The sequence below is a fragment of the Penaeus chinensis genome, chromosome 38, assembly GCF_019202785.1.
Source record: "Penaeus chinensis breed Huanghai No. 1 chromosome 38, ASM1920278v2, whole genome shotgun sequence".
Classification (NCBI taxonomy): Eukaryota; Metazoa; Arthropoda; class Malacostraca; order Decapoda; family Penaeidae; genus Penaeus; species Penaeus chinensis.
The window spans coordinates 15,650,202-15,660,201 of record NC_061856.1 but is presented as its reverse complement, the minus strand read 5'-3'; the positions used below and the strand labels follow the sequence as shown (position 1 = coordinate 15,660,201).

General features: G+C 39.3%; 1 protein-coding gene across 6 annotated transcripts in view; it reads right to left on the bottom strand.

The window, feature by feature from the left end:
* LOC125046219 (ras-associated and pleckstrin homology domains-containing protein 1-like) overlaps window positions 1-4,034 on the bottom strand; it is a 164,076-nt gene extending 160,042 nt beyond the window's left edge. For 4 of the 6 annotated variants that reach the window (XM_047643942.1, XM_047643945.1, XM_047643944.1 and 1 more), the window contains exon 1: window positions 3,790-4,034. The gene's annotated coding sequence lies outside the window, so the exon portion shown is untranslated. The remainder of the gene's footprint in view (window positions 1-3,789) is intronic. The other 2 variants (XM_047643946.1, XM_047643947.1) reach the window with 1 other exon arrangement.
* Between the last annotated feature and the right edge of the window lie 5,966 nt (window positions 4,035-10,000).

Here is a 10,000-nt window from a genome sequence, read left to right as displayed (position 1 = left end):
CCATCATTAAAATAAGCAACCAATGGAAACATGACAACATAAAAAACAATATAATTTGAAAACCACCCAAATGCCATCAAATGTATAACAAAAGCAATACAAAAAATAGCTAAAAAAAATCCCTGCATGTTCACCATATTCCCCAGTTATACAGTCACTGAGCGGTCACCATACGCGTCGGCAGTTAGACAAGGAAGGCGGGAGAGTGGACGGGGATGCTCCTGTTAACATAACGGATAAGTCAAAAGAACGGATGTATGGTTGTACATCCGGGTTGTTCGTGCACCACCTCCCGGTTTGCCGGTGGTGTGAGAAACCCGGTATGCGCTGTTATCATTACCAGAGTCATTATTATCCACTCGTGTTATCATTCGTCGTGTTATTCTTACTTAAGTCGTTATTACTCGTGTTAATACTGCTCATGATATCATTGCCTGTGTTATTATTTGCGTATCTATTGGTCGTGTTAACCTTAACTTCTATCAGCATGCGGTACTATTGTGTTATCCATACTCGTGTTATCATCACTCTTAGTAGTGTCAATCGTGTTATCAAACGATGTGTGTGTTAGATTAGCCATCACGCACGCCGGAGAAACGGCCTGTAGAACTCTCGCTTTCCTTCCACCGACCGAGATCACGAGCCAACGCCTTGCGTGCTGTTCCTCGAAGTCGTCATCTTGAGAGTAAACTTAAGATCTCGCTTGCAGATGCGTGTCGGGAGTCATCTCACCGCGCCAATGTTGAGTTAGGTGAGAAACAGTATTAAAGGCGCTGACGGAGGTGTGTATGGCTTAGCTGGCAACGCCCTTAGCTGACTGCCAGTTATAATATATTGCGACGGAGAAAACTCGCAGCTGACGTCACGCAAGGAAGCCTAAGCCAAGAGCCTGACATCAGACAGCGACAGTGCCTGGCCCTGACCTCGGTTTTACGACTCGACACGTTCGCTTACGTGAATGAAATAAGAACAAAAGAGATATGATAAAAAAAAAAAAAAAAAAATCAAGGAAATACCTGAATAAATTTCACGGTCGGGTCCCTAGATCACCTTCGCCTTCTCAGACCGTCAGCCATGTCATTCCCGGAGCGTCAGCCTTATCAGCCTTTATCACCCTCTCCGGTGGTCAACACGGATCCCACATTACGCCTTATCGTCAGCGTGTGGCCAAAGGGACGGTTGCACGCCCACTCAACACTTGCAATGCGTGACCCCGTGACCCTCAACTCCTCTGACGCTGTGGCTGGTCAGAGGTCATACACCCGGTCCTGGATGCAAATAGTGGTGACCTCAACTACAGATGTTTGTGTTGAAGGTGTCCATTGAGCTGTGTGAATGTTTTGCAAGTGACCCTACAGTTATAAGTTTTAGGCGAACCAAGCACTGCACGCGTACAAATGATAACGTTGCATGCGGTACTGGAGGGAACAACATAACTGTTTTCATACACCTTTTTGGCGGTAACTGATGAGAACCCAAATGCAATCGTGCTTGTGAATGCCAGTGCTAAGTGTGAAGCATTCCTGGATTACGCTTTCAATAAGAAATACAAATCAAAATATGCATCTCCTGTTCGTGGCCTTAGTGTCGGTCACGCCATAACCCCCGGCCTCATGACGGTTCACTGCCTGCACATGACCGCAGCCTAGTAGCCGGTCACTGCCTGTGTCACTGCTGTGGGTGATACACTAAACACATTTTCCTTTTTTCTTCTATGTCTTGCCCTATGTGTCTCTCCCCTGAAGAAGACGGGAGAAACAACAAACAAAGACGAAACCTAAAAAAAGGGAATGCGAAGTGAAAATAAATAAAAACAGGAACATGCATGAAATTTCTCCTTACGAAAACGGGCAAGGGAGTTCTTGTCTAACCCCCCCCCCCCCACCCCCAGTAAAAGGCAGTGTGATAACCTGATAAACACATACGCATGAATTATGACACGGGTGCTGCATTCTGGTCCGTCCCGACTTTGGCCTAAATTTCTTAAGAATGCGATTTTGCCTGAAGGGAAGACGAGCCCTCTTAGCGTGTGCGACGGGCCAGTTACAAGTGCGATATATCCGTGTGTTTTATGTTGAGAAAGGCATTGTGTGTTTTCATATACGGCTGTTGGTCTGTACTTCCTTCCTTTTTCTCTGTCTGTCTATTTCTATCGGTGTTTCTCCGACTGTCTAATTGTTTCTTTCTTTCTCTATCCCCGTCTCTCTCTCTGTCTGTCCTCTCTCTCTCTCTCTCTGTCTCTCTCTCTCTCTCTCTCTCTCTCTCTCTCTCTCTCTCTCTCTCTCTCTCTCTTTCTCTCTCTCTCTCACTCTCTCTCTATATATATATACACATATATACACACATATATATATATACATATATATATATATATATATATATATATATATATATGTGTGTGTGTGTATGTGTGTGTGTGTGTGTGTGTGTGTGTGTGTGTGTGTGTGTGTGTGTGTGTGTGTGTGTGTGTGTGTGTGTGTGTGTGTGTATGTGTGTGTGTGTGTGCGTGTGTGTGTGTGTGTGTGTGCGTGTGTGTGTGTGTGTGCGTGTGTTTGTGTGTGTGCGTGTATATGTATGTCTGTCTGTGTGTTTATGTACGTGGAAACACATCCATATAAACATCCTATTATATAACAATCAAAGAGTTACCGTTGTTCAATAAAGTTTTCCAATTGTATTAAGTTACAGTCAAAGGTTCGCACTACGGCACAAAACTGCTGCGTGAAAACTGCCATAAAGGCATTCTTTCTCCATCGCGGTGACAATCCCATCTTCCAATGACAGGCTTTTATGAGAGGGAAGACACTATATACCGTATGGTGGCAGATGTGTCACTCAGAAAAGACAAACCGGCGTAAGTCACAAGTTATATACAGCGTGAAGGCAGTACATCTCGTCTAAAAGCACCATAAGTTTTCATAACTGTACAAAACGTTATTAAATGCAGGGGCTACATCATCCCTACGCCCTTTAGGCCGTGCCACAAAACTCCCCTCAGGTAGTGTCCCGTTACACCATAGTTCATCACTGGGAAACAATAGCACTATACAAGAGGCCACGGCTATAGCATCACACAACGGTAAGCAACCGCATCAGCGTATCATCCCGGAAAACATCAATATGCAAAGGGAGGAGTCAACAGAGCAGATTAAGGGGAATCACAGCATCCCAACAGGACAGGGAGTCGCAGCATCACAGCAGAAGTGGAGGGCCACGACAAGATTGAACACCACAGCACCACAGGAAGATTGAGGAACACATCAGAGAACTAAAACATCCCAAACAAAACAGGAAACTACAGTAAAGAAATCATAGTGTCAGAGCAGACGTTGGAACCACAGCATCACAGCAGAGCACAGTCCTTCAGAGCCTTCGTCAGTCTCGCTCCGATGGCCTGGGCGCAGGATGGCGTATCACGACTATCATTATGGTTATCATTATGAATTAATAGTTTGCATCTTCTTCCTTATCCCTTTACTAGGAAGTCTTGTGGTGGGAGGGGGGGTGGGGTGTCTTGCCTGATTTTGATTGAACGGTTTTTGAAATGTGTTCTTGCTTTTTCCTCATTCAGGTTTGTATGTGTTTGTCTATGATGAATGATCGTTGGTGAGATATTATCTGGGAATCATATTTAAAGAGTAGTTGCTGGAATAGATTTAAGATCCTTTACCAATACAGTTAATCTTACTACGCCCGTAACGATGATAGGAAACGGGTATTTCTCACACGGAAATGTAATTATATGAGAAAATCCTTGGGAGGTTTTCATCTCTTAGTGTGTTAACTCACCTTAACAAAACCACGGGGATTATAGCCGTGAACCCCTGGGTCAAAACACAATCACCGTCAGTAGAACTTCTTCTATTGAACTTCTAACACGCAATCTAGCTTCTACTGTCTAGTCAATGCGTTAGAATACTATGAACATCCAGGAACTACAGCATTTAGTTCACCGGTACAATCACTTATAAATGTACACACACAATCACCGTAAAGTTCACCTTCCACCATGCTAGCACCAGCGACACTGACGTTTGATATTACCTGTCTACTCGTCTGCGCCCTCCGCGTACAGGTATCACGGCGCGTGTGCGTTATATTTGTACCCCCGTCTCGAGAATTCCTCCAGGTTTTCATATCGTTGCTATTATATACGTTTTTGTTTCGATTGTGGCTCATAGACCTATCTAATAAGCAAATGGTTACATGGAATAAGAATGATATTGAGTACTGGAATACAAATATCATTAAGAACTATACATGGTCAGGTGTTCAAACTCGGGTGAAGGAGGTACATATATAACACATCTTCGTCGTCTGCTGGGCAATCCTGTGGAAGAATGTTTGTAATACAAGACCCGAATTCAGCCAAACCCGTCGCATTTAACATGCATCGTGAGCAAACCCATAGCTCGACTCTCGGTGCGTGAAGTGGCTGGAGAGTTCACGAGGATATTGCCCCAAAACGACGAATAAAAACAAAAATACCCCGGTGGTGTTGCCTCCATCCAGCAACCTCACTGAATTTGGTCATCGGGCGCTGGTCACTCCGCCCACGGTGGTCTGCGCCCTTCCTTGCACCCTCCTTTCCAGCCTCCTGTCTCTTTCTCACTCTTTTTATTCTGGCTCTTCCGTCTTCTCAGCTCTTAATATTTTATCTACATTTGATGCTTTAATTGTAAGTTCTAGGTAGGGTGTATTCATATGATTTTAAAGGCTTCAGTTCCACTTTTTTCCAACCGCCATTGTGACCCGACTGCATTCCTCCTTCCCATGAGCTTTCTACCATACATCTACCGGTATAACCACCCTCCTTTGCCTGCCTTTCTCGTACACCATTCTTGTGCCCTTCTTTTGCCGCTCTTCTTTTGTCTCGTTTTTTATTCTCCTTCCTCTTTCTCGGTTCTTTTCACTTCCTCTTTCACTCAGTTCCTCCTTTTATCCTCCTCTTCTTCTTCCATCTCAGTTCATTGCGTTGGCCTTTTTAGGTATTTTTTTCCCTTCGTATTCTGTTGTGTATCTTTTAAAAATATACATTTAAGTTATTCTGCGAAACCCATTTACCTGCAGTGTTAATTCTTGCTAATCGACATTTTTTCACCTCTCCCATTCATTAACTTTTTTTTTTGTTATTTTTACATCCTTCATCTTATCACTACATTCTTTTTCGCACGGATGGATTTCAATTTTTTTCGGCTTTTCATGATTTTTATTTTTTAAAACATTTGTTTCGTTCTTTCGCGCAGTTCCTCTTAATCTTATTGTCTTCGTAGGGATATAATTTTATTATAATTATTATTGTTACTGTTTATATATATGTATATATATATATTTGCATATGTGTCCGTGTGTCCGTGTGTGTGTGCCTGTGTACGCGTGTGTGTGTTCGTTTTAACTACATCCCTAAAATCATACGATAATTCTTCAGTCACCATTTCTCTCGGACCAAACCTCTTTACGGTGTAGTGCGAGCGTTCTAACGGAACTACTTCAAGGGCTCACTATTTGTTATGCGCTGTAGTCTCCAAAGAAGGGATCTATGCCGATGTGATTTCAAGGTCGTTTATAGAATGTTACCAGACACACGAGCACACAACCACACATAAACACATATAAATATATACAGTATACATATATTACGTACATGCATATATATATATATATATATATATATATATATATATATATGTCTATAAATACACACACACACACTGTATACATGTATATATGCTATATATTGTATATTACATATATCATACATAGCATATATCTATATATTTATATATAACTACACACACACACATATATGTGTGTAATATGTATATATATATATATATATATATATATATATATATACATACATACATACACACATACACACATAAACACACACACACACATGTATATGTATGTGTATATATATGTAATATGTATATATAAATAAATATATATATATATATATATATATATATATATATATGTATATATATGTATGTGTGTGTGTCTGTGTGTATGAGATGGATATTTACGTATTGTAGCAACTACCAACCAACGGCATACGGACGAGGCCGCCCGCACCGAGGCATGATGTCGACGCCTGCATTAGCGTTTCAAACGCCTCGACAGCAGAGACGTCGGCAGGAAGTGCAGCCGCTCCCAGCCTTTGCATCAAGCATGCAGCGCACGGCGACACGCAAGGAACTGTCGAAAGTCAGCGGGTTGACAAAACTGGCAAGCGCTGGCAGCTGCAGAGACACTGTGTTGCTATGTTGTCTGTGTTCATGTATTTGACTACGTATATACGTGTAATCATGAACACCCGCACACATATGGATACACACCCACACGAATAAACATTTCTCATGCCCGTAAGGTTTAATCACAGACGCAGCTGTACACATCAGGATTTTTGTTTGTGTGTGTGTTTTATCCTCAAGGAAAGATGAACAATAGACTATATTATGGCATGAAACGCTGTCAGACTTGTACAGTTCCCCACAGTTCCAACTGTGGAGAATTGTACATATGGTGCGTGAACTGCATTTTTCTCTCTAGCAATACATGCGTAGTATCCAGTATTCTGTGAATATAATACTCTTGTCCGCAATGAAATCTGTGATTGGCTCCTGGTATTTCGCTAATATTTTCAATGGCAACTAATAGCACCCATTAAAATTGTTATCAGGGTTGGAAAAAAATGGGACAAATGGACGTATGAAGTATCTTATGTTTTCCGTTAAAAAAAGAGGAATTTGAACTGGTGTAACTGGCAGCTTCAGCACAATCACGGTAGTCGAGCTCCGAAGCCAACGATTAATCTCAAATAAATCATTGACAAAAACACGTTTGTAAAGATATATATAAGAGTTTTCGTTAAATTTGTAAATGCAAAATGTAAGGCGTGATCTCCTTCAAGGTTTGCAGAGGAGAAAATGAAGTCAGAAATTTCCAACAGGTCATTAAGGATAGCATTAAGGAGCACTGTTATTTAAGCATATCCAAGGTCGAGATTCAGGAAAGGAAAGAAAAGAGTTAAATAGATGCATTTCTATTTTGGTATCTGGTCTATCCACCCTTTTTCTCGATCACTGCCTGCAGTAACTCACTCACTCACTCACTCACTCACTCACTCACTCACTCACTCACTCACTCACTCACTCACTCACTCACTCACTCACTCACTCACTCACTCACTCACTCACTCACTCACTCACTCACTCACTCACTCACTCACTCACTCACTCACTCACTCACTCGTGTGAAATATGGAGAAAGAAGGAACACCCTTAACGACCGAGTGGTTATTCATTAATATTACTGAACAAGCACCAATGGCTTCAAAGACTGGTTTAGTATTTAAAAAGAAGGGGAAAACATTGTGACTTCTCAAACTCCTTGAAATATGAATTTTAGGAACACCAAACTCCAATATCTATGACGTCTTTTTTGTCTTATGAAATATGTAATAGTAAATTCAAACATATACATCTAATAAAAAAAAAAAAACATTGAATTGACCAATTTGAATGCTTGACTATTTTTAATTACAAAAATACAAACATATTGAATAATGAAAACATTGCAATGGCGACCAGGTCGGGAAGGTAGAGGAAACCTTTAAACGAATAGGAAAATCAGTAATGGAATTGCATTCATATTCGAGATTTTAGACAGACACACACACACACGTATGTGTGTTTACATACATGCATACATACATACATACATTTATATGTATAGTATATATATATATATACTAAATGTACATGTGTATATATATATTGATTTATATAAAATACACGTGCGCCCGCCGCACGCACGCACGCACGCTCGCTCGCTCGCTCGCACGCACGCACGCACGCACGCACGCACGCACGCACGCACGCACACACGCACACACACACACACACACACATTATCGCTAACAACCAAATTTCAAATGACAATCACCATAAATAATTCTGTTTCATCCAAGTAATTGCATTAGCGTCTCATTCATTACACTGTGGGTACCAAGCATTGTTGCGGACGGTTTTCAAATCTGATTTCTTTTTTCCGACACCTGTTCCTTAAGCTTTGTAATTTGAATACTTATAACATTTTGAAATAATATCCTCAATCGGATCGCTTTCCTGTTGTAGATATTTGTAAAATTATCTCAACCAATCAGTCATCATTAGAGACCGACTTCTCCACTTACGGAAGGCTACGTACTGCACAAGTATTGCCAGCTGCTTTGCGTTCCGTTGGAAAATACGGATTATTTTAGTGCGCTACAAAGAATACGCTAGAATGGAACGGTCTATATCGCTACGGAGAGACTCGAATGTAAACATTGACCAAAACGAGCTCTTCGTGTTTCAAATTTTGTGTGTAAACTCATTTACTATGGCTTTTAATTATGCTAGTATTTAAAACAGTAATCTTTTTATCTTTATATATCATTATATATCTTTATATATATTTCCATTAATAGTCCAGCAACTATGCTTACAAGTCAGTACTCAAATACCAGTCAAGAAGTACCCATTAGGTTTCAGTTGATCTTAAAAGTCCATATGACAGCATCCATACCGAACAATATTCCTTGGCATTCTACATTAGCTGTGTTTGTAAACAATGTACGCGTCGTCTGCTAGGCGCATCACCTACGACCATAGCGTTTGTGCGCCACACAAAAAATAGACTAGACATGAATTGAAACCGGACCCCTGGCTTCGGACATCCCCCACAACAAATACAGTACAGGCCGTTCCCGTGAAATTGTGCGCTTCGTAGCACTACGAAGTGCTCAACGGAACGCAGGGCAGATAATTACTGTCACCTCCAGGCTCGCGGCGTACCAGTTAGAACTGTAGGAGAATAAATATACATATAGCACATTAAATCGGATTACTCATTATGTTTTCCTTTTTTGGAAAATAGAAAGAACTGAAACTAAATATAAATCATAAGATGCCATAACCAACGTTTTGCATAAATTAGATACATTCCACACCATCAAGAAACTGATAGAATAAACAGGGAGGTTAACTGCTCTAGAAAACGGCGGCAGGTTCAAATGTCTCAACACATCACAAACAGCAGCTTGTATGTGCAAACTAAACCATGAATTGCTTATAGACATCGAATATTCATACAATCAGTGACAGAAAAATCTAGAATATGCGTGCGATGTACTGTCATTAGTACTGTCATTTCTCCATCCGTGTAGCTGTTCCTCTGAGTACCTACCTTTTACCTCCCCTCTGTAAACACTATAGAGAGTTTTATCATTTATATTATGAAATGTCTAATTTACAGAAGCCTCATGTTACTGCCTATTGTTCTCTGGGTTTGCTAATATTAAAGGTGTAAATAGCTTTGATTTTTTAATTTCCCTATATTTAACATCAGTACGCAAGAGAACAACTCTGGGGTGGATGAATGACTGGCATTATTATTTTTGTTTTTATTATTATTATTATTATTATTATTATTATTATTATTATTATTATTATTATTATTATTATTATCATTATTATCATTATTATTAGTAGTAGTATTAGTATTAGTATTATTACGCAGTTATTATTATTATTATTATTACGCAGTTATTATTATTACTATTACGCAGTTATTATTATAATTATTATTGTTATTATTTTTATCACCATTATTATTATTATCATTATTGTAAATACTATTATTATTATCATTATTGTTATTATTGTTATTATTATCGTCATCATCATTATTATCATTAATGATATTGTTATCATCGTCATCATTATTATCATTAACATTATTACAATCATTATTTTTGTTGTTATTATTATTATTATTATTATTATTATTATTATTATTATTATTATTATTATTATTATTATCATCATCACTATTATCATAATTATTATAATTAATATTCTTATTATCGTTATTACCATAATTATCATTATTGTTATTTATTATTATAATACTATAATAAGTCTGCCTTTGCTTCCTCGTCAGTGATCACTCA